Raw genomic sequence first — 23,814 nt, 5'->3', positions numbered from 1 at the left:
AAGTCAGCACTGGATAAACGCTACTTTGGTTCTGACAGTTTAAACCTTTTGTTAGACAGATTTAAGGCTGCTGTACTGAACTTTTCTCATTAACATTATCTTTGAAAAGGAGATACAGCAGAGATAGTTCAAATGTTGTTGTTGTTGTTGTTTTAAAAAAATTCCTCAGATCCTGAAGTATTTCAGATTGAATTGGCTTGCTTCTGAACTTGAATCTCAGATGCCCCTTTTCAGTGTTGAATCTCCAAATGAAATTAAATCAGGACTGAGTCAGGCAGTCTTATTAATGATTGCTGGTCAGGTCTAGGATGACATAATAGAATTTAGGAAAAAAAATATTGCGCATGATATTAAAACTTGAACATCCATGACAGCAGATTTCTTACTTTGTTTAGCTATCTGGGGAGCAGGGAGTTATCTGAAATTCATTGTGAAAATGGCCTCTATAGGGCTCTGTATTGAAGAAAAAGAAGACAAAAATTATCTTTAATAATGAGATTATCTGGTCTTCATTGCTCCCTCTTCTCAACCTTGAAGTCATCCTGGCCACCTCTGTAGACTCTACAGAGGAAAATTACAACACTTATAATTTGCTGGGTTCACACATATTTGCTTATCTGTGCCACACCATTTATTTAGTCAATGTAAGGACTTACCTCAGCTAAGCCACCCAAGAAAGCAGAACTCTTGAAACAGGCATTGTCTCAAAAGGAACTTTTATTAGAGGCTGGTGACAGCAGGGAATCAAGGCGAGGTCTGAGAGAAAAACCGACAAAGCAATATATTAAAAGCAACATTCAATACTGCTCCCCCAGTGTCTCAGTGTTCGTTTGAATCCCAGCCAATCCACAGGTGGCATAGTGTTTTGGTAACTCCTTTTTGGCAGGCTCGTCAAGGTCTTTCTCACTTTTGATTTCTTCTGGCACCAAGCACAGATAAGGAAGAGACATTTCCCTTGGGGAAAGGGCACCTTAGCAAACAGTGCAAAACATTCCCAAAAGCCCCCCCCACTTCTAACAGAATGGCAGGACATAAAGAAAGGCTGCAGAAAATAGCAATTGGATATATACATTAAATATATTTTCTTTGGAGATCTGACAATCAATTTAAAAGCTACTCAATCTCTGAAGCAATTCATGTGTGTACACAAACAATAAAAGAATGCAAATTAAAGCAACATGGAGATGGAAGCAGTAATATTAAAAGAAGGAAGAACCCATATGGCAGAAACAGCATAGACACTGGACAATTTACAAATACCAGCCAGTCACAAACAAGTCAATATCAGAAACAAAATCATGAATCATAAATTTAGGGCTTGTTGAAAGAGCCAGGATTTCCTTTAACCACTATTTCTTAAACAAGCCAATAGTGATTCATAATGTTAAGCCAGAAAACAACCATTATTAATGAGCTCACATCTTTCTGTAAGTCAAATCCAAATAATTATATTGGTTTAAATCAGGATGTTATCCATTTTCATACAAATATCAGACAACTCCTTAGATCATTCTTTCAGAGATATTTCTTTTCTTCTCTAGAACGTATGCTAGATATCTAGGGATTTCTCATTGTCTTCCATCTTATTAGCTCAGCTTCAGGAAGATGGCTATTGTGGGCTTACAGTCTAGAAATAATAGCAAAAGACTTCTTTAAGAAGCCAGCTTGGCAGGTTAAAGGCCCCCGCTTACTCTCCTGAAGCACATTATTAACTACTCTAAGAATCTAGAGAGGGAAAATATGGCTGGGAATAAGTTTGAAGAGGTCTAATGAGCAAGGGTCCAAGTGAGTATCCATGAGATTTATAATAGCAGCAAGTTAAAGGTCACACAAACTGTGAAAAAAAGCACAAGCCTAATTTGATATGAAAAAGCAAAGAAATGAGCATGAAATGACTGGAAAAAAAATAATGGGTTTTTCCCCTGAATATGTGATTCAATGTGATTCCAGTGGGGAATGGTAATGACACAGTGAGAATGCACTTAAATAGTTCTACGTTTTATAAATGCAATTGTCTATTATGTGACAGGTATAATAAAGTCCTTTATGCATGTACAGCTTTTGCAAAGGACTGCACTGACACATTACAGAATCTGCATTTAAAATGGCCTTCTTCAGGTCCTCATTTCCAGTTGAAGGAATCTGGATGATAAGGTTAAAAATAGGTCTCTTGAAATTAGAGAGAGCTGTTGGCAATTAAGGAACTTGTAGAAACTTGTCCAACATATTTATTGCCTATGGAAACTGATTCTAGCTGGACTCTCAGAATGGAGTTGCAAATTTCAGAATTTTTGGAATTGCAGGTCTTTAGAAAGAATGTGGCATGGGAGCTGAAGAGTGATATGCCTTCTTGGAAATGGTTTGTGTTACGAGAATGTTCTCTCCACTTTTTTTAAAAATCTTTTTAACTCTTTAACTTTTAATATTTTTGCTCTAATCATTTAAATTCTCTTCTAACTTTTCATCTTTATGCTTTCATATTATGATATCTTTTTTATTGTAAACTGCTGAAGTCATTTAGGTGAGTTGGGAGGTGGGGAAATATGATGAATAAATAAATAACTCAAGAAATCACTCCAACTTGTTGGCAAAACTTTTCGCAAGGAACAATACAAATACTTGGAGGAGTTTGTCTATAAGTAGTAGAAATTAATGACGACATTTTTTTCCTTTTCAGTTGTATATTTTTCATCTTGTTCAGTTTGACTTTTTAAACTGAATTCTTGCAAAATTCAATATATCACAAATAGTCTTGACTGCTGCCCACTATTTGAAACAAGGCAGATTTTCTTTCTTTAAAAAATAAGCAAGAATCAAATCAACTTTTTAGTTATGCCAAACAATAGCCACTAACCAAAATTTCATTTTTTTTCTCTTTCACACAAAAAGTCCAAAAGCGCTTTCCCAATCATCACAAAATTATTTAGACTCATGTTCCTAATTAATACAGTCAGCTATGCCATCTCTGCCAGTTCCATCATCTTTTCATCCACTCCTCCATTGTGGGAGTTAATGCCTCTTTTAATTTCTGGATGTATAGAATTTTTGCAGCTATCAACATGTAGTTATAAATTGTTGCTACAGATTTCCGTTTCTTTTCCCATTCTTTAATATCCTAAAATAAAAGTTTCTGGTTTCTACTATTAAGTCTGTTTTTAAAATTTTCTGAATTAAGTGATGGATATTTCTTTGCCTTGTCACATATCCACTACATATAATAAAAAGCACCTCCTTACATTTGTAATTTTTACACCTTTGACAGTTTGCTTGGCATCAAATACTATCAGTACATCATTTTACAGATGTTCTTTTTAAAAGTATAATTCAGTGTGAATTTCAGTCCTTTAGTCTCCATATTTTCCCATTGCTCTAACATTATAACCAAATTTCTTGCCCACTGACTCATACAATGTTTAACAGATCCACTTTTTAGATTTAACCGTAGCAACACTTTATCAACTTAGCCATCAGATATTCATCATTGGTACAGAGTATCATTTCAAATTCATTTTTAGCAGCTTCAAAACCATATTTTTAATATAAAGTGGAGAGAGGTTTTTCCACAGCCCAGAGGGGTCGTGGTTTCATGTACTGCCTGCATCCCGCGGATGGGGCTTTGCTTGTTTGTGCAGCCTACTTTCTGGCATGCCATGGCCCGGTGGCAGTCCACAGACTGCTATAAATGGCACACCTCACAAGCTGATTCTTGAAATCTGCATTTATTTTACCTTTATCATACCATAGATATGTATGCCATCCAAACCTCAGTTCTGGATTTTCCAAGTCCCATAACCTTTTATTCTTACTGTTACCTATTCCTTCATCCAGACCATATAGTGACATTCTTAAATGGTTCCATCATTATGGTCAATATTTATTCACTCTTGTGACTTGTAGCATTTAAAATTTTTAATAATGACTCATTTATATTTTAATAATGACTTTTTAATGCATTTGTTTTAATTAATTGTTATACACTGTTGAGAGTCACTGTTTGTAAGATGTGTAGGCATACACATTTGATAAATAAATATCCCAGGTGTTGATTGCAGCCAATATATTAGGAAACATTTCTGAATTCTATATTTCATTTATTTCGATTTTTCTTTTCCCATAGTGAGTTATTTTTAATTCCCAGACTTAAAATGAAGGTTATAGGCTGAATGAATTAGTAAGTACCAGGTGTATGTGATGTTGGGTTCCACTTAGAAATCAGAAGCAAAGAATAATAGCAGACCCCTTTCCCCTCTGAATTCTGAAAAGGCATTTTTAATCTTTTGGGATCCTTTGTCCATGAGTGACAGGGTCATAGCTATGAACAAAAGCAGGCATTAGAAAAATGTTCATCGTAACTGATGAAATATCAGAGTCTATGGAGAAGAACAGAACTCTTTCTATAATGTGTGAGTTGTGGGGGTGTCATGCAATTTAAAAAAAAAATCAGAGCTAGTGGATTTTCCTCTTGAAAAACCTTTTAGAAAAAGTCACATATGTGGAAAAGGTACAAAGGTTTGCATGATTCATCCAAAAAGGTCTCATTGTTTCCTCTTATTATATGCAAATTTAAGAGCAGAGAAAAAAATGATAGCTTTTACTTCCCAAAATTAAAATATTAGGATATGAGTAGCAAGAATCAATATTACCAACTGTATATCTTTAAATTGACAGATGCAGACACAATGCTGATGAAAAGGCAACACAACTTAACTATCACCATGGAAACTCAAAATCTCAAATGTTCAAGTCAAGGATAGTAATAATAGAAGAATCTTCCACTGGATTTTTTTTCTTTTAAATTATCATCTGTCATTAATTTTTCATTTTCACTTATTTCAAGAAGATGAATTCACTCTCTCACAAAGTTAAAAAATCTAATAGCTAAGAATATATATACTACTAAAACTTTTGTGTCTCATAAATACTTTGTAATCTTCAATTGGGCCAACTGGTGTATCATAGAGCAACAATTTTCAAATCAATGTACTTTAAATGGGCAAACTTAAGTAATACATCCAAAATCCAGGATCCAGGGCCCATGAAAGTTGTGGCTCTTTCAGCACTACCATGCCTTCTGACTACATTTCTCAGAACCCTGAGGTTGCATGGCAAAAGCCAAGGTGCAACAGGTGCATCCTCACTCTGTTTTCTACCTCCCTCTGGCTGCTATACCCAATCAGATGGCTGTAAACTGCATGGCCATGCTCCATTGGCTGGTTTGGAACCAAGGCTGAAATTTGAAATCTCTGAACAGCAGTGCTGGTGAGGGAAGCATGAGGGAGGGACTCAAGATTTCTGAGTAGGGCTGGCTGCTTTCGCTTCAGCTCTGGAGAGAGGGATGGGGTCCTTGGGGACATGCTGGGATGGAAGCACGGATGCAATCTTCCTTATGGTCCACCACTTTTTATTCCCCCTCATCTCAGTAAAGTGGCAGGCAGTTCTACAGGTGAGCCAAGAAAAATAAGCAAAAGGCTTTACCATGGTTCTCCTGAGTGTTATGAGTAGAGGGAAACAGTGCAAGGCTATATTATATGTAGAAAGAAGAATGACCCAATTAATCACAGGCTGTCTAGTTATATCTGCTTCTGCAGTTATTGTGTTCTTTCTGATATGTATTGTTGTGACAGTCCATACATCTTACTTTAGTTCCCTTCACACAATTTACTTGTTCTAGATAACAGATAAACCAAGTCTTAATCAAATGTTCATTATACAATTATAACATTTGGAAAAATAGTCAATCCATTTTTCATATAGAATTCTGATTCAATTGAGCTTAAACCAGTTCATTACTAGTATACAGTTTTATGATCTGATGCACAACAATGAAGTGTGTTAGACGGGAACTAATGTAAATAATATATGAAACCATATATCACAGAAAAATGTGTATCTTTTAAAACATTATAAAGCAAATTCATGCAATGTGATGAAAAACAATAACAGATGAGGAGAAATTACTTTCATAGGGGGATGTGAGCTCCTGGCACTTATCTTAGTTTTGAAATGTTTGTGAAGAATGTGTTCAGAAGATCTATGTTTTAGTCATCATTAGTGATCTTGCAGCCTCTCTGATGTTCTAAACCAGCGGACCCCAACCTTTTCAGCTTGGCAACCTGGCCCAGTTGGAGAGAGAGGGGGCGTGTGAGTGGAAAGTGCACACAGATGTGCACAGCTCCATTTCTGCAAGTGGTGTCCATGTGCCCTCCACTAGTGCAAATGGAGCTTTGCATGTCAGTGGAGGGTATTGCACTCGTGTGCGAAGGTCCACTCATGTGATCAGGGAGCACTTGAGTGGGGGGAACTTGTGCTCATGTGCAAAGCTCCATTCATGTGAATGGAGATTCATGAGTGCAAGCAGTGAAGTTGTGAGCACAAGCGTCCTCCACTCGCTGGAGTGAAGCTTCCTACATTTGCACTTGGCCATTTCTCCTGTGGTCCAATTTTGAATAGGCTACAGACTGGTAGTGGGCCACAGCCCAGGGGTTGGGGACCCTTGTTCTAAACCAGGAATAGGCAACCTTGGCTCTTTTATGACTCGTGGACTTCAACTCCCAGGATTCTGGAAGTTGAAGTCCATGAGTCATAAAAGAACCAAGGTTGCCTATCCCTGTTCTAAACTTACTAAATCCAAAAAGAGAATATCCAGAATAAGGTTTCTCTATTGGGCTTGTTTTTCAATTTAAGAAGATGTCATCTATGAGGATAGTATTAAGATCTTTTGTTATTTTGAAATAACAGGAAACAATATCTTTTGTTTTAGAAAATTCTCATCCAATCAGTTCAAACCAAACCAAAGTCTCAGGGCTGATACATTTTAAATGCTTCCCTTTGTGGGATTCCAACAGATAAATCTAACCCTTCTGGTGTATGTTTGTGTGTGTGTGTGTGTGTACATTTATTTTTGAGTGTATGCATGTTTTTTGTGTGAGAGATGTGAATATGGAATTATATCTATAATTTGTTATTGAATCTCATTTTTTTTAAAAAAAATACTGGACTTATCAAGACTGCCTACAGTAGCAAATAGATCAAATTGCTTAGATATCACCTGAGGGAAATTTTAGAAAATATAGCCTAATAAGATGTGGTAGCCTGAAGAAACCTCAGAACATGAATAAAATGGCAATAATCAAAGTGTGGGAGACATCTTGATTAGAATGGGCAATGGAATAAAAGGGAGTATAGTTGGTGGCTGTATATGTTTTGATATAATCATTTAATTATTTCCTGTGTCATTTGATTTTTTTTTTAGCATTTTGGCATTTTCTTCATAGAGTTTCATCATCTTTTCTTAACTTCTTTTTGTTCTTGAATTATATGCTGTCTGAAGACCAATTGAATGAAATGTTATTAAACAGAGCAATTCCATACCAATTATAGATCCAAATCATCTGTTTGTGTGAGGAAAATGTGAGGGGAAATTTAGTTTTTTCTCATCTGCACAAATAAATTGGTTCAGTTATACAAGCTGAACAGAAACCTGCTCAAGGAAAGAATGGACAATGTGTGTGCCTACAGCTAATATTGATTTTGAACTTCTACCAGTGCTCACCTCCACTGCCATTAGCAAGAAATGATGTAAGCTTGTTGTAACATACAAAGGATAATATTTCAAGTGGAAGGTGCTTTAAATATGTAAAGTGTTTTACTGTAGAATTCTAAACTATATATTTGTGATGTTTGTATCAAATGCAGTGATTTTTGTGCCCCTTTTAAACTTTCTCCTTCTATATCTGTTATTTCTGTCTTATTCCATGGTTAAACTTTCTCTCTATTTAATATCTTTCTACAGTCAAACACTATATTCTTATTTTTACCCCTCTTGTTCTCATTTCTCTTTCAACACTTTCTTAACTCTTAGTTTTTATACTTTAGCTTTTAGACTTTTACTACTTTTGTTATATCTTTTCTCTCTCTTCCCATTTTTTTTTATTCTCCAGAGTAATTTGTTTTGCTATTTTTTCAGCTTTTGCCTTCAACCATCAGGGTCTGAGGTCACTTGTTCATATGAGGTCAGTTGCTCATCATGTGTTGATGCAACACTATTCTCCTCTCAACCTTTATCTTTCTTCCAAGCTTACAAATAGGAATTCTACTCTGGTGAATGAGCAACTTCTTTTTTATTTGCCAGTCCCTTTTTTCTTGTTGTTGTGGATTTCTCAAGGATTTCACAAAGCCATTTTCCACTTTCTACTTTCTTTGACCCCTTATGGTCTCCTCTGAATGCTCTGAGTTAAAGTCTGGAGAGGCAGATCAGGTATATTATGAGCCTGAACAGCTAGGAGACAATTAGACAATCAACAGCAATTTCCTGAGGTTTACAAGGTGAGATCTAATTTAGAGAATGAGAGACCAGATACTGCCAGGGCACCTAGCCTAAGAGCACAATGGCAGCTGGAAATGGCTGAGCAAAGGTGATCAGCATGCTTCCTTTAGAGGAGAGCGTAACAATGCCCTTAATCAAGTCACACCGAAACATCCCTTTCATTCCAATCACTTTTGCTCCTCATATAAATTTAGTGCCTTTTGATTTTCTTCTCCTTTTCCCTCTCCATCCGTGATTTTGTTGCTGTCATAAAAAGCCCCTCTCTAACCAACACCTTTTCTCAACTGTTCTTATCTAATCCTTAGTTCCACCTCCCTGCTTTGAGAAAAATTCTTGTGTGTGTATTATAGGACCTTGTTGAGATGCCTTCACCAAGCTATTATCCAATTGTGTCCAGGAAGTCACATATTGCCTGCCCTGTTTCAAGGGAAGAATAGAAGAATTCTGCAGCCTAAAGGAACTCTTAAGAAGAAAGATCTTCATGTAATTGTATTAAACATGCCAGTATTAGAGTATTATCTCTAAAATCTATATAAATAAAAATGTAAATATTCATTTGTTCAAAATCTTAAATCTCTGAAAGTTCTTCATCAATTGCTTTGAAATTTTGACACAACGTTGCATTCAAATACATGTGTGTTTTATATACCTATATTATATAGATGTCACACCTGTGACAGGTTAAAAACATGCTTTTTACAGCTTTTTACAGATTACATCCAACAGCGCCATATGTTGGACGTAATTTCTATATCTGCACACACAATGTACAAAAAATATTGTATACACACAAGCATTGTGAAAGTGAATATATTACAAATGTGCGCTTTCTCTTTTCTTTCTTTTTCATTTAACCACACTGAGCCACAGCAACGCATGGCTGGGTACAGCTATCATAGTTCCGAAAAGAAGCAGCTTTTCAAAGAACTTTGAGGGTTATTTACCTTAAAGAATTCTTTTATTTCTGCATAGCTTCAGCACATACAAAGTTAAGCCAAAAACTGAATCCTCCCTCCCCCAATCACCCATAACAAAGCATAACTCACTCCTTCATTTTACAGTCATCAATCACATTCTCCAATTAATGTGAAGTGTGAATTGTCCCTCCCATACATCTCCTGCTACAGCTGACCTTGGCAATGCTGTGCTGAGATATTGTTATGGTTAGCTAGCATATTTTCCTATCCACTAGGTTAGTATTGTCTGCTTTAACTCTAGAAGTGATATGCAGGCTAAATAAAACATGTTTGCTTCTTCATATATGGCAAGCAAGAACATCCAATGTTAGCAGTCTTGACAACAGCTAGTAATAGAATATAAAACAAGATCCATTCAATACAGAAATATATTCTTAAATATAATAGTTAGATATCGTTTGAAAATAAACTAGCAGCAGGACTTCCATGCTACTACAATCATTAATACCCATTTTTACAGCCCTTCAGACCAAGCAGCATTTTTAAAATGGCTTAATTTTCACCTTATTACAGTAATCCCTGAAAGGTGTGACATTTATAAATTCTACTGCCAATCTTAACTTCTTTTGGAGTTAAGGGTAAAAATTAAATAAGAATGGGTATTTCTAGGAAGCAAAGTGTTCCCATTCTATCCTTAAACCAGTGCTTCTCAATCTCAGCAACTTTAAAACTGTGGTTGAAATCCACATATCTTAAAAGTGCTGAACACAAGAAAGAAGCTGTAAGCTACTTTACCTTTCCAAATGCTCCATCTCCAAATATCAGGAGGGTGATTATCTTTTAGAGTTTATGGTGTTGATGGTGGGAATATAAATTTGCTTTCAGAGACATCCTTAGTCATCCTTTTTCCTAAACCTCCTCCCCCCCCACACACAACAAAAAGATTCAGTTCCACCTGTTCCAAGATCATAATCACTTTGTCATAGGTTTTGTAAGAATAACAGAATAACAGAGTTGAAAGGGACCTTGAAAGTCTTCCAATCCAACCCCAGGAAGCCTTATATCATTTCAGACAAATGGTTATCCAATCTTAAAAACTTCCAGTGTTGGAGCATTCACAACTTCTGGAGGCTGAAGAAGATATTCTGTCACCACTTGGGTGAAATTTATGTAACATTTCAATTGCCATAGTTTATGTAATATACAAATAGGCATAGTAGTAAACAAAAAATTCAAGGATATTGGAAATCAGTATTGGTTTGTTGTCATTTTAAAACAAAGCAACATATAGACTGTAATGAAACTTAACTACTCAAACTTCTGATGAACTTCAACCTTGAAGATACTAAAGAGAATTTCGCAGCAGCCTCTAGATTTTACTCTCCCTGAACCTCTTGAAGTCAAAGGAGGTTCATGCAACAGGTTTTTACTTCAGACTGTGTCTGGGTGAAGCTGACAGCAGACAGAGGAGGAGGCCAAGTAATTCTACCAACCAGACTTTTTATTGTGCAAGTTCCATAAAATAAAGATTTTACCTTAGATATGAGGTTGCAACCTATTTTCAAGCAATATTCTATTTTCCTCACTATGTAATTTAGGATTACATCTCATCTGTAATCCTATTTTCTGTGTTAAGTTTCTGTTTACTTTAACAGTTTACCTATCTCCTGTATTAGTATAACCTGTTATAGCTTAATTTTAACTCTTCCTGTTTTTCTTCTAGGAATATTCTCCCTTCCCTTGCCACTGCTGCTCAAAGTCACTTTGTGAATATTGAATGTCCAGCTGAATGGAGCATGGCCTGCCTTCTGGATCTTCTTGGGATAACTCTTGGAGTTCTAGTGGACAAACACTTAAATATGAGCCAGCACTGTGATGCAGATGCCAAAAAAGCCAACACAGTGCTAGACTGCATTAACAGAGGGATAGAATCAAGATCACGTGAAGTGTTAATACCACTTTACAATGCCTTGGTAAGGCCACACTTGGAATACTGCATCCAGTTTTGATCACCACAATGTAAAAAAGATGTTGAGACTCTAGAAAGAATACAGAGAAGAGCAACAAAGATGATTAGGGGACTGGAGGCTAAAACCAATAAGGAATGGTTGCTGGAATTGGGTATGTCTAGTTTAATGAAGAGAAGGATGAGGGATGACATGATAGCAGTGTACCAATATCTCAGGGGCTGCCACAAAGAAGAGGGAATCAAGCTATTCTCCAAAGCACCCAAAGGCAAGACAAGAAGCAACAGATGGAAACTAACCAAAGAGAGAAGCAACCCTAAAACTAAGGAAAAATTTCCTGATAGTTAGAACAATTAATCAATGGAATGCTCCATGCCTTATGTTCCCTTTTCTTTCAGTTTTCATGAAGCTACCATGTCTCTTAAAAAAAAAAAAAAAGTCTGGCTTGTTTGATCTTCTTGGGGCAGGACCTGGCAAGCCCAAAAACCTGGGCAAGATCAAAGAAGAGGAAAGTACCCAGACTTCATTAAGGTATCTTTAATGCTAGTCTTGCAATAAATGCAGACTCATAGAAAGTGGAAGAGAAAATTTTAAACCTTATTTTACTGATGGCATTAAAATGGAATCTCTTGGGCTGATTTGTAACATGTATTACCAGTTTTACCATGAAGAACCAATGCCTTGGATAGAATTACCAGACGTCTAGCAGAAGGAGACCAATGTCCTCTTTGTCCTCGTGTCTTCTGTCTAGCAGGAATAGATTTAAAATGAAATTTTGTTCAACTTTTTGAGCATCTAACAAACTTTCTTTTTCTGAGCAGCCTTTCTCCCTGGTGCAGTGCTTCCCTAATAAGAGCTAACTGCAATTTTTGAAGCTCTGTTCTGTGACCTTAATTATTTGATTAATGCACTCCTGCCTGGCCTCTGCTGTTGCCTGAAATTGACAAGACCTTAATCAGTTACAGACTGAAAACTTTTATCTCGTAAGGCTCTAGCAAACAAGTGTCAAACTCGATCATGTCATGTGACGTATCATGACTTTTTTTATCTTTGTGGAGCTGGTGTGGGCATGGCCTGTGCATGGTCCACAGACCGCCAGTTTGACACCCCTGCTCTAACACATTACTGAGACTGAAAAGCCAGATCTTCTGATGCCAGAAGAAGTCATTTCATATATATGCATACACAATGCTAAAAGAATTTCATATAATTCTTTTGGGCAGTTTTTCACTGTAATTTCTGCCATCAAGCCAAAAAGTTAAAAAAAAATAGTGGGTCCTCCTTTTCAATTATCCATGTCCTCCTTTGCCTGTTCAGATAACTAGTAACTCTAGCCTTGCATGATCTGATTAGGTACTTCCAGAAGATTTCTGTAATGTCTGTTTAGCACAAGGCTGAGTCTTATAAATGTAGATTCATGTAGGTGAGAATCTGATCATTTCTCTATTTAAAGAAATGGCCTAGCAGGAGGAGTGAAGGGTCTACTTTCATTTCAGGCTCTATGGAGTGTCAGGTATGTTGTCTATCCAATATTGTTCATCCCTAGATCATTACATGAGTTAACTGACTTATTCAATGCCAACACAAGCAGTTCTGATCAGTTGGGTAAACTCCCAACTCCAGGGAATAAGAACTTGTTTTCTGCTTTGGGGAATTGTTGTCAAGTTCTTTTGCTTCAGTGGAGAGCAATAGACTAGGAATGAATTTGAATGCCTCCATACTGCCATCCTTAGCGATATTACTGAAACAATGTAGATATATTTGAAAATATATTGTCATAGAAAACAATAAAAGACCATAGTGCAAAACCAATAAACTAAAATTGGATTTTTTGTTTTGTTTTTGGTATGTTTGAGGGAAGAACATGTTCCCATTGATCCCATTTTCATCTAGGTAAAAAATGTAAATTTCTTTTACTCCCCATTGACTGAAGCCAAGGAAAAAATTGTTTGTAATGTTTAAAGAGCCTGCTGAACGTGGCAGGTCATACCATGGAGAAAGAGAGGGTCCAGCATTAATTCAAGTCCAGTTGAGAAATTGTTACAGAGTAGAAATTAGAACAACTAGGGCCTGCAGCAAAATGTTGCAGCATGGAGTACATTTGTTCAAAGTCTGAGCTTTTGAATTCTGTTGTCTTTTCCCTTCTAGCTTTTCTTTTTTCTCTTATATTTTTCTCAGTGAGCTGTCTTCTGACAGTGTGTCCCATTCCTTTGATTTTTGGCAGAAAGCAAAAGTATTAATGCCTGGAAACAGCACAAGGCACAGATAGGCAAACTCTCTTTCTAAGAAGTCAGAAGAGAGGAATAAATATTTTTGTTTGTTTTCCCCAGGTTAACTTAATCTTTAGTAAAATAGCTCCTCCTCCACATCTTTTCTCTGGCAGCTTCTATATAGCACCTTGGGGTGAACCTGAAAATGACCTATTCAAATAATGAACTGTTACTTTTTCCTTTCTTAGCAGCTAAGTTTGTATTTTATTCTTTCTCTCTTTATACAAATCCATGTCATATCCCTTTCATCCTGATCTATATTGTTCTGAGTGATGCAATTATGGTTTGGAGGCCTGGACCAATTTAAACCAAATCTTCAACTCAGGCTGAAATCAACTCGGCCAATTTTGACTGTTTTATCTATAATTGTTTTCTCCTTAAATTGATATTTCTCTTTGTTAAAGAATATCTTTTTATTTTTGTCAGTTTTCTAGTCTGCCCAGATTAAACAGAAATCTTGTTCTGAGTCATGGTGGCACAGTGATTAGAATGCAGTATTGCAGGTTGACTCTGCTCACAGCCAGGAGTTCGATCCAGACCAGCTGAAGGTTGACTCAGCCTTCCATCCTTCCAAGATCAGTAAAATGGGAACCCAGATTGTTGGGGGCAATTGCTGACATTTGTAAATTGTTCAGGGAGCAATGTAAAACACTGTGAAATGGTATATAAGTCTAGATACTATTGCTATTATGAGGATTTAGGCCAGACAATATTGTGTTGTTGTTTTTCCTCCTACCATTTTCTCACAAGTGCAGGAGCCATTTTTTTTCTGGCTTGATCAAGTGTTGATCTATTGGTTGTGATAGGAATTGACCAACCAACTTGTTGCCCAAATCTAATATCATGGGCTAATGGAGAATGGCCCAAAGTTGCCAGCTGGCTTTCATGCCTAAGGCGGGACTAGAATTCAGAGTCTATTGATGTCTAACCTGGTGCCTTAACTATCAGATCAAAGTGGTCTCTCACCTCCCAATATTTTGTAACTTCTGCAGATTTGACAAGCAATCCATCATGGTGGTCATTGATAATCTTGATTAATACTGACCCTAAGACAAACCCCTATTTCACGTGGTTATTTGATGTAGGGAAGCTGCAGGTACTTTACAATATATAATATTCTGGAGAATTTATCATTCTGGTCTCTGATGCAGCAAAATTGTGTAGTTTATTGCTACTATAAGATACTGCCATATAAAAACAGCTTCTATGAATTAAAGTCTCTGCACATGTATTTTGTACCACAAATTCTTAATATAGGTTTCTTGTAGTAAAGATAATTACTGAAGCAAACTCTTACTGTTGAAAACCTTTTAATGAATCCCTTGTATCACAGGCCAGACACACATTACAAACAATAGCAACAAATTAAATAATGGAATTATGCTAGATGGCCTCCGTTGCCTGGTTCCTCCCCTTCAACCAAATTCATTTAAACAGAAATTCTACTCATCTTCTTGCCATTCAGTAGACAAATGATTTGTTTACATTAAGGAAGTTTGTCACTTGTCCTATTTTACCGACTTGCATATTAAACCCACAACTGATTTATTTACTTTAAAAAATGTTTGCCATTTTTCCCTCCCACAAGGCCACAAATTAAAATTAAAACCCTAATCTTCCTTGCAAAACAAATGACACAATCAGATGTACTGGTTTATATTAAAGCAAATACAATCCTCGGTTGTATAAACAGAGGCATGGAATCAAGATCACACAAAGTATTAGTACTGCTTTATAAAACCCTAGTAAGACCACACCTGGAATACTTCAGCCAATTTTGGTCACTATATCACAAAAAAAATGTTGAGAGTTTGGAAAAAGTTCAGAGAAGAGCAACTAAAATGATCAAAGGCCTGGAGACTAAAACGTATGAAGAACAACTGCAGGACATGGGTTTGGCTAGTCTAAAGAAAAGAAGAAACAGGGAAGACATGATAGCAGTATTTCATTATCTGAGAGGCTGCCACAAAGAAGAGGGGGTCATGTTATTCATCAAAGCACCAGAGGGCAGGATAAGAAACAATGGTTGGAAACTGACCAAAGAGAGAAGCAACCTGGAATTAAGGAGAAACTTCCTAATAGTGAGGACAATTAGCCAGTGGAACAGCTTGCCTTCAGAAATTGTGGCACTCCATCATTGGAGGTTTTTAAGAAGATACAGGACATTCACTTGTCTGAGATGGTATAGGTCAGTGGTGGCGAACCTATGGCACGGGTGCCAGAGGTGGCACTCGGAGCCCTCTCTGTGGGCACACATGCCGTTGCCCCAGCCTCGCGTCCCCCTGTGACCCTCTCCTCTCCAGCAGCCCCCCTGAAGGAGAGTCACCCCTGAGTGTGGCCCACACAGAGCAGCGCAGCCAGGCAGCATAGACAAGACTCTGCCCTCACATCCCATCATGCACAGTTGATGCTGCAGGGCGTGGGCAGAGAATGTGACTGCCATAGCACTGCTGGGCTGCCTGGGCAATCTGTGGCGGGCCCTGGAGGTGGTGAGTGGCCCTGCGGACAGGCAGGGTGGAGAATGGGGGCGGAGAAGGGGTGGGGCAGGGGGTGGAGTCTCTAAAAGGTTCACGATCACTGGAATAGGTTCTCCTGCTTGAGCAGGGGGCTGGACTGGAAGATCTCCAAGGTCCGTTCCAGCTCTATTCTATTCTAATTCTAAAGTGTTTTCTCTCGGGCCTTACTAGCTCTTCTTCCTCCTGTATCACAGAACAAGTAAAAGTCCATATCAGTTAAACTCACTTCTCTGGGAATTAAATTTGAGTTACAGCAAATCTGCTGAAAACTAGGCAAGGAAAGATTCTATCCCTGGTGTGGATTTAGCCACCCTAAAATAGATTGCCCATTTTAGAAACAAGATGAGGAAAGATTTGAATCTCCCAACAGCAGCTCTTGATCAGAGTTACACATAGAAGACATAGGCTCCAGGCAGTTTCTTTTTCTCAGCTTCCCTGGGTTCTTCAGGTGAACCAGAACAATTTAGGACTTCTACCATCACCAGTAGTACAAGAGTTTCATGACTGCTCATTCTTTTTTCTACTCTAATATCTGGTCTCTGTTACTCGAAGACCCACTGTTATACATAAAAGAGGGAACTATATTTCAGGTTCATACACTGGCACATTATACTTCAAGTTACCCAAGAACAAACCAAAACTCCGTAGATTTAAATAATAGAAACCTCTAGTTCACTGTAAACCAGGAATAAAGTGAGTAAGCCAGCATATGGGAGGGGAAAAGGATAAGAATAAAGTGTGAAAGCCAGATGCTAGTTCTTGGCTTCATGCTCTATGGTTGATTATGATGGGAACATATATATATATATTTCATTCCCAGTGCAACTCTTTATGAGATGTGTAGCATCTGCTGAAAATAGCATCCCTGTGTCTAAGTTGTTGTTGGATATAATCATATTCAGAATTGCTCCTTGCTCAGTTATTCAAGTAAATGAGGAACCTTGAAATGCAATGAAGTTACATGACAGATTATATTTTACCATCTGCTCCTAGAAGAAAGAAATGGAAAAAGACGTGGGAATTATTTTGCTTTATAGTCCCCCATCTCCTATCGCCTATGTTTTTGCCTTGAGATGATTTAATTGGAAGAGTTCAAGTCTAACATTTGGGAATGATCTCCTAAAAATGCAAAGCCTGCCTTTTGACACAATGATGAGATGCTCTGTTAATGTTGCTGGTATACCAGGTGCAAAACCTTTTTCCAGGGTGTGAGTATATCGAAGGGTAGGGACCTACAAAATATCCAATGCTGCTTAATGACAGTACTTGCTTTTGACAGTAAAGACTGTGTGATGACCAGGAAGAAATGTTGGAATGGAATAGTTTAAAATTATTTAAATTAAATGTAGAATATACCTCAGAAATGTACTATAGAAATGTGAATTGGAATTAAAAGTGAGGGGAAAAAATCACAAACCTAAAATGTACTGATGATAATATTTTGATGGATAATTGGGGAAAAGACTATGACAAATCTATACAAAAGATTTAAGTGCAGAGCCATTAATCTAACAAAGTGAAATATTGACAAGGGTTTGTTTTCCCAGTTGCAACACATCGCTGTGAATGTAGATAATAGGAAGAGCTTAATGAAAAAAAAATGGTGCCATAAAAATGGTTGTGAATGGTCTGATCACAAGAAGAAGAAATTATTTGAAAATCATGAAGTAAATTGAGATGATTTATTGGATGCAGAAAAAGCTTACATATTTCGGAGATGTCATGTGAAAATAGTCTCTGGAGAAGACCTTGATGCTTGGAAAAAAGATGAAGGCAATCAAAACAAAGACCAACAGAAGGTAAAATGACTAAATACTATCACTGGTGACATCAACATAAGCTGAGAAGAACTAAGAAGTTGACAGACAGTCTTGGCAAAATAAGACACGAAGCATCACAAGATATACGTCCAGATATTGTTATAAAAAAAACAGAACAAAAACAATTTATCTACCAAATGATTTTTGTGTCATTACTTTTGTGTCATTATTTTTCTAAGTGTGGTATTAACTATTCTGTACATCAAACAATTAAGCTCATTGGGTTCCATGATTGTTTGCTGGAAGGCTTATCCAAATGTTGCCTTGTGCCTCAAGAATCTGTTCTTTTAAGGACTGAGAAGACCTGCAATAATAGACTTTGTGCCTGAAAACTGAATGTTGGAGCAAGAAAATATTGAAATGGATTATGAATTGCCTCAGTATGTTACTTAATTGGTTTATAAAGCCACGTCTCTTAAGCAATTCTGGGTAGCTCACAATAACAATTAATAAATAAAATTCATAAAGAGTAAAAACACTAAAAAAAATAACACAAAAACCTTGCACCATAATTGATCTCTTGGGATGCCCCACAGCAGGCTCAGCTGCTCTTCTTGCATAATTTTTAGCTATGCAATCTCCAAACTGAACGAGTGGTCCTTCAAAATGGCAAATTCTGTTTACTGTAAGCAAGTGCAAAATCATGCACATTGGTACCAGATTTTGTACCAGATTAGAGAATCTAATGTTACACATACATGAACTAACAGTGATCACAGAAATATATATTTTTCATTGGTCTTCCTGATCTGCAAAAAAACCTTATATTTTAATGGAATATGCTAAATCATCTCAGTTTTAAAATATTGGTTTATTAACTGTACTTTATTAGGAAACATATCTATGGCTATATTTTATGGCTTTGTTTATTCGACTATATCTTTTTATGAGGCTGGGATTAAGGGCATTGTATCTTAATAGACCTGGCTTCATTTAAAATAATCTAAATTGTTCAATTAATTAATTAATTAATTTTTAAACTACCTATCTCCCTAACAAAGGGACTCTGTATCATAACATATAACTAATGCTTACTTTGTCAAAAGGCGAAATTACAAACTCAAAAAAAAAAGTTATACTGGGCACGATCAAAGCCAATTTATCCCACAGAACCATAGGCTCTAGGTGTGTTTAATCATTCTACATACAAGAAGCAGTTTGCTACAGTTAAATAACTGACTTTTTATGCAGAAAAAAATATCAGAGTGCATTATTTCACAGGCTGTACTTCAAGTGAACTTCAGTAATAAAGCAATTTGAACACACTCAGTAATTTTAAACTGAAACCACCAGATGGCATAAGGAAATGAATATCATTAACTGTACATGTCCCCTAGTTTGGAGTTAGTCCAAAGTTAAATCCATGCTTTTCTTCTTTTGGAAAGAAGAAAATTTGTGTTATTCTAGCAGGATATAAAACAAAAATAAAAATATAATTAAATACACTTCTTGAAGATAGGCAGGACCACAGTATGTTTTGGTATTATCTCCTGTATCTTTGTTAGCCTAGTGACTAACAGAAAATTGATATTTCTTTTTCTTTCTGAATTGCCTTTTCCCAAGAAAACTTTGTCTATGAACAACAAAGTTGTTCTCTATTGTCCCACCGGCATTCATTAAACTAGCAACAAAGTGAATAATGTATCTATATGGAACAATTTACAACTGTCCCCAATCCAGGCTGACTGAGCCTTCCATTAGCCCAAATAAAAGTAAAGCTACAAATTTCACAGCATTTGGAAAAAGTAAATGAATGCTAGAACAACTAGATCTGGGATAAAAAAAAAAAAAATCAGAAGATGACTAATGTTGGCAAAGTGATACAGAAAACATAAATTCTCTGCTGAATTTTAATGCTCATAGAGATTTTTGTTATCCACACTTGGTAAACCTAATAACTGTTAATTAATGGAATGTAAAAGTTGCGAGTATTTAACTGGTAGGAAAGCAGCCTTATCTTTTGGAAGGCGTATGTGACTGGTACATGATACTAAAGTTCTTATGTATGAATTCTTGCCAATATTCCATAGGATAAAATACATTCTGTTATTTGGGTTTCAGCCAGGTTCACCTGAGGAAGAGTTATTTTTACATATTATTCAAACTCATTAGAAGTCCTCATGGGGTTATCCTGTCCCTGTGGATCAGCCCAGCTCCTTCATGGTCCTGGCTTCCTGCACTAAGAGTCAGGTTCTGGAGGAAACATGGAGCCCCAGTCAGCTGCTCTTCAGATGTGTCCAGCTCAAGCCCTAATGCATATTTCAGGACTTCCCAAAAGTAAGAAATTCTGGCTCAGAAATCAGCTAGCTGAAGAGATGAGAAAATGGGAGAGGGAAATCCAGAGTTTCGTCCTTTGAGTTCAGAACCATTGGTGATCTTGAATGGTACAATATAATATGACAAATCTTGATGCGGTTTCCCAAACAGCATGAGATTGTGAGTTACACAGTTATTTAAACTTACTTTTACACCGAATGGTAAGAGAACAGGATCCTTGCATTTTAATGTGATATTACAGTAAATGCTTCTAATGGTACTGTTTCTTCTGAATTTTAGATCAGAGATTCCCAACCTTTTGGGCACCAGGGACCGGTTCCGTGGAGAGAGTTTTTTCCGCAGACCGTAGCACATTGTTTTGTGTGCTGCCTGCATCTTGTAGATGGGATTTTGCTTGTTTGTGCGGACCAGTTGCTGGCATGCTGAGGCCAGGTACTAGGTCCACAGACCGGGAGTTGGGGACCTCTGTTTTAGATGTGTTTAGAATAGTGTAAAATTTATTGGCAGCAAAAACTTTTACTGCCTTAAAGTTACATAGTAAGGATATCTGATTTTTCCTACAGATCCTTTGGGATCTCTTAGTCTAGGTACAGTTAGATATTTCTTACTAGTTTCACTTGGCTTTAGTCTTCTGCACAATTGGGTGTGCTATTAATATTTGTGTATGGAAAATATCAGAATGAATTAAGTAGCTTGGGGACTTCAAGTTTTTATGCTATAGTATATCACAAAATGGAAAATGTAGGTTAGAGAAATAGAAAAAAATCAGTTTTACTCAGTTCTCATTTTTATATTTTTAAGATATATTTTTTTAGGGGAGGAGGGTGTTTTGTTTTCCCATTTCCATAAAAGTTATCTTCTTTTTCCCCACTTGAAAAGTTTACAAGAAAATTGATATGATTAGTTTGCAAATTTCTTTATATATACATACATTGTTCATACACATTTTTCCTTAATGCACAGATTTTGGGTACACATTCTAATGTGAGCATTTCTGCATAAAGGTTTCTTTAATATAATAGATTGTTAAGCAAAGTTCCTAATTAATACATTATACATATCTATAAAAGTGTACATTTTTACTGCAGTAATAATAGAAATATATCTGCCTGTTCTGTTAAGTTCTTATGAGTATAATATGTCAAGAAAAACATGTTTTTCAAAAAAAGGATAAAACGATATGTAAACTTTCCATTTGAAGTACTGACTGTTCATTCCATAATGCTGTGCCTAAGGCTGTAAAGCTTTTTTAAATGCTACCACTGAATTTTAAATTTACATCACTTTTTTTCTATTGAATAAAATAAAATCCTGCTGAGCACATTGATAGAATCTCTTCTAAACTTTTCTGTTTTCATCTTGCAAGTGAAATAAAGCTCTCTATACTTTGTAAGTGTGTTCATATTCCACTAAAGAACTTCCACTGCAGGTAGTAAAAGTTACATAAAACAAAAGAATTACAGTCCTTTTTGTCTTCCTTGATAAGGTTTGCTCCCAATATCTCATATAAGAAACCCATGCAGTCTAGAACTCGCAACGTCATGTGGTGATGTGTTGTAACATATTGTGACTTTTTTGCCATTGCCAGTAATGGGGTAGGTACGGTTTTGCTATGATGCATCCAGCCCGTGGGCCGGCAGTTTGACACCCCTGCTCTAGAACATCAACTATTTAAGCTTTAAACAAACCAGTTTTATGTTATACAACTGTATTGCTATATGTCTATGCTTCTATTTATAGTAGATGAGTCAAGTAAGTGAAACATATAAGTGTTCTCCTCAATATATGTAAATTAGGTCCGTAAAACCTCTAGAGGTTATCAATCTACAGTTTCCAGATATCTAACTATTGACTATGATTTGAAAGGAGAAGGCTGCTGGGAGTGGTATTTTAGCCATATTGGAAGATCATAGCTTCCCTTTCCCTACTTAAGAAATGGAGAAATACAGGCAGAGTTGGAAGGACTGTGGGGATTGGACAGGGGTACCACAGTTCCAATTATTTTATTCAAGTAGACTGCACAACTCTTAAATATAATTTTATAAAAGACTATTTCTAGGGGTGTGTGGGATGGCTGCTTTTGTTTCAGAAAAGTATTTTAGATCATGGTATTAATGTGATTTGCTTGATGATAGTACTTTGCATTGCCTTAAGGTTTCATCCAGCAGTTCTACTGTCAAGAGACTTATGCACGTGTACAATCCTTTTATAGAAGTGTCTTCTGGGCAGTAGAACTACAGTTGTTTCTTTTTGGAAAGAGAAGGGGAGATTCTTTGTGACACCACTTTGAATACCTGTTTTGAATTAAACTGGATTAAAGCAAAGCACCCTTTCAAAGCTTTGCACAGATATTCTATTTTCAAATGACAGCCAATAGTTCAGTTCTTACTAGGACAGCATTTTCTGTTGTAATATTCACAATCTCTTTTAAAAAAATAACTAGACTATTAGATTGGGTGTCACTTAACTGGCTTTTTTTCTCAAGAACATTTCTGTCATTCAATAACTTTAGGGTCAATTATACTCAGTATTGGAGGAAGAAAAAAAAATACAAAATACCCCAGAATATATTTGTTGTGCCATAATGCCATTCTTGCCATTCTATTACATTTCTAGCTCTTGAACTATCAAAATGGTCTCAAATTTGGGATTGGAGGAGGGGACTGATGACAAGCAGGTAGCTTTCAACCCAAGCTCCAGAAGTGCTGGTAGACAAGCAACTAGGTCCACTTAGAAGGAAAGTACAGGTACATACATCTGTGAAATCAGATGAAGCAAAGAAATGGCAGAGAAAGAAGCACGATTCTGGGGCCTTTTGGAAAACTGAGAAGGAAACTTGATATTCATTTGGCAGTGGGATAATGAGACAGATCAGCAGTGAAATCCCAACTGATATTTATGAAAGGCCAAGAGCTGATTCAAGAGATTGTTTAAAAAAAGGTCTTGCTTGTGCATAGCACATTATGGAATTATTGGTTTTAGTAATTTGGAAAAGCATGTTATGGTCTACAAATTTGGGAAAAATAATCTCAGATAAGTATTATGTCCCAGAAAAATTAAAAAAACAAAGAATAGCAAACAAGAAAGAATGGGAAAATCAGTCTTTGCAGTTATTTAATTTTCCTCCTGGTGATTGAATGGTAGGCATTCTACCATGTGGTCAACACATTAATTTAAATATCCTAATTGAAACATTATAAATGGAGATAAGAGCTGCTGTTATTTATCCAATTAATTAGATAATACAATTAGCTTGAGAACATAATAGCAATATTATACTTATGCAACCACTAAAACTATCACTCTTCAAAACAGAAGTGCATACAAAGGTTATTCTTCATCTATTCTACAAAACAAATACAAAAATAATTAGTGAGCTCAACAAAAATAATTAGTGAGCTCAAACCATGCTTTAGAATCAGTTGTTATTTTATAAGAGGATAAATAAACAAGTCATTTGAATCTTCTTGACGGCTAATCAATGAAGTTAGCTTAAGTAAATATTCCTTTATCCTCATAAGCTAACCCTTTCCTTTTAAGGAAAAAGAGGTCCATGGAATCACACGTTCCCTTCTTCTACCTGCATCATTTCCAATATGTTCCAGAGATCCCCACAACCCTTTGGATTTGGGGGGTTCATATGGGATACATTGGTGAGTGATTATTAGATCTACCATCCAATTTTGTTCTGCTGACACATGAACTTGGTTGGATAAAATTC

This window comes from Crotalus tigris, unplaced genomic scaffold (assembly GCF_016545835.1).
Source record: "Crotalus tigris isolate CLP2741 ecotype Arizona unplaced genomic scaffold, ASM1654583v1 scf7180000017961.1242950, whole genome shotgun sequence".
NCBI lineage: Eukaryota > Metazoa > Chordata > Lepidosauria > Squamata > Viperidae > Crotalus > Crotalus tigris.
The sequence above is the reverse complement of the archived record's forward strand: the minus strand, read 5'-3'. Positions refer to the sequence as shown.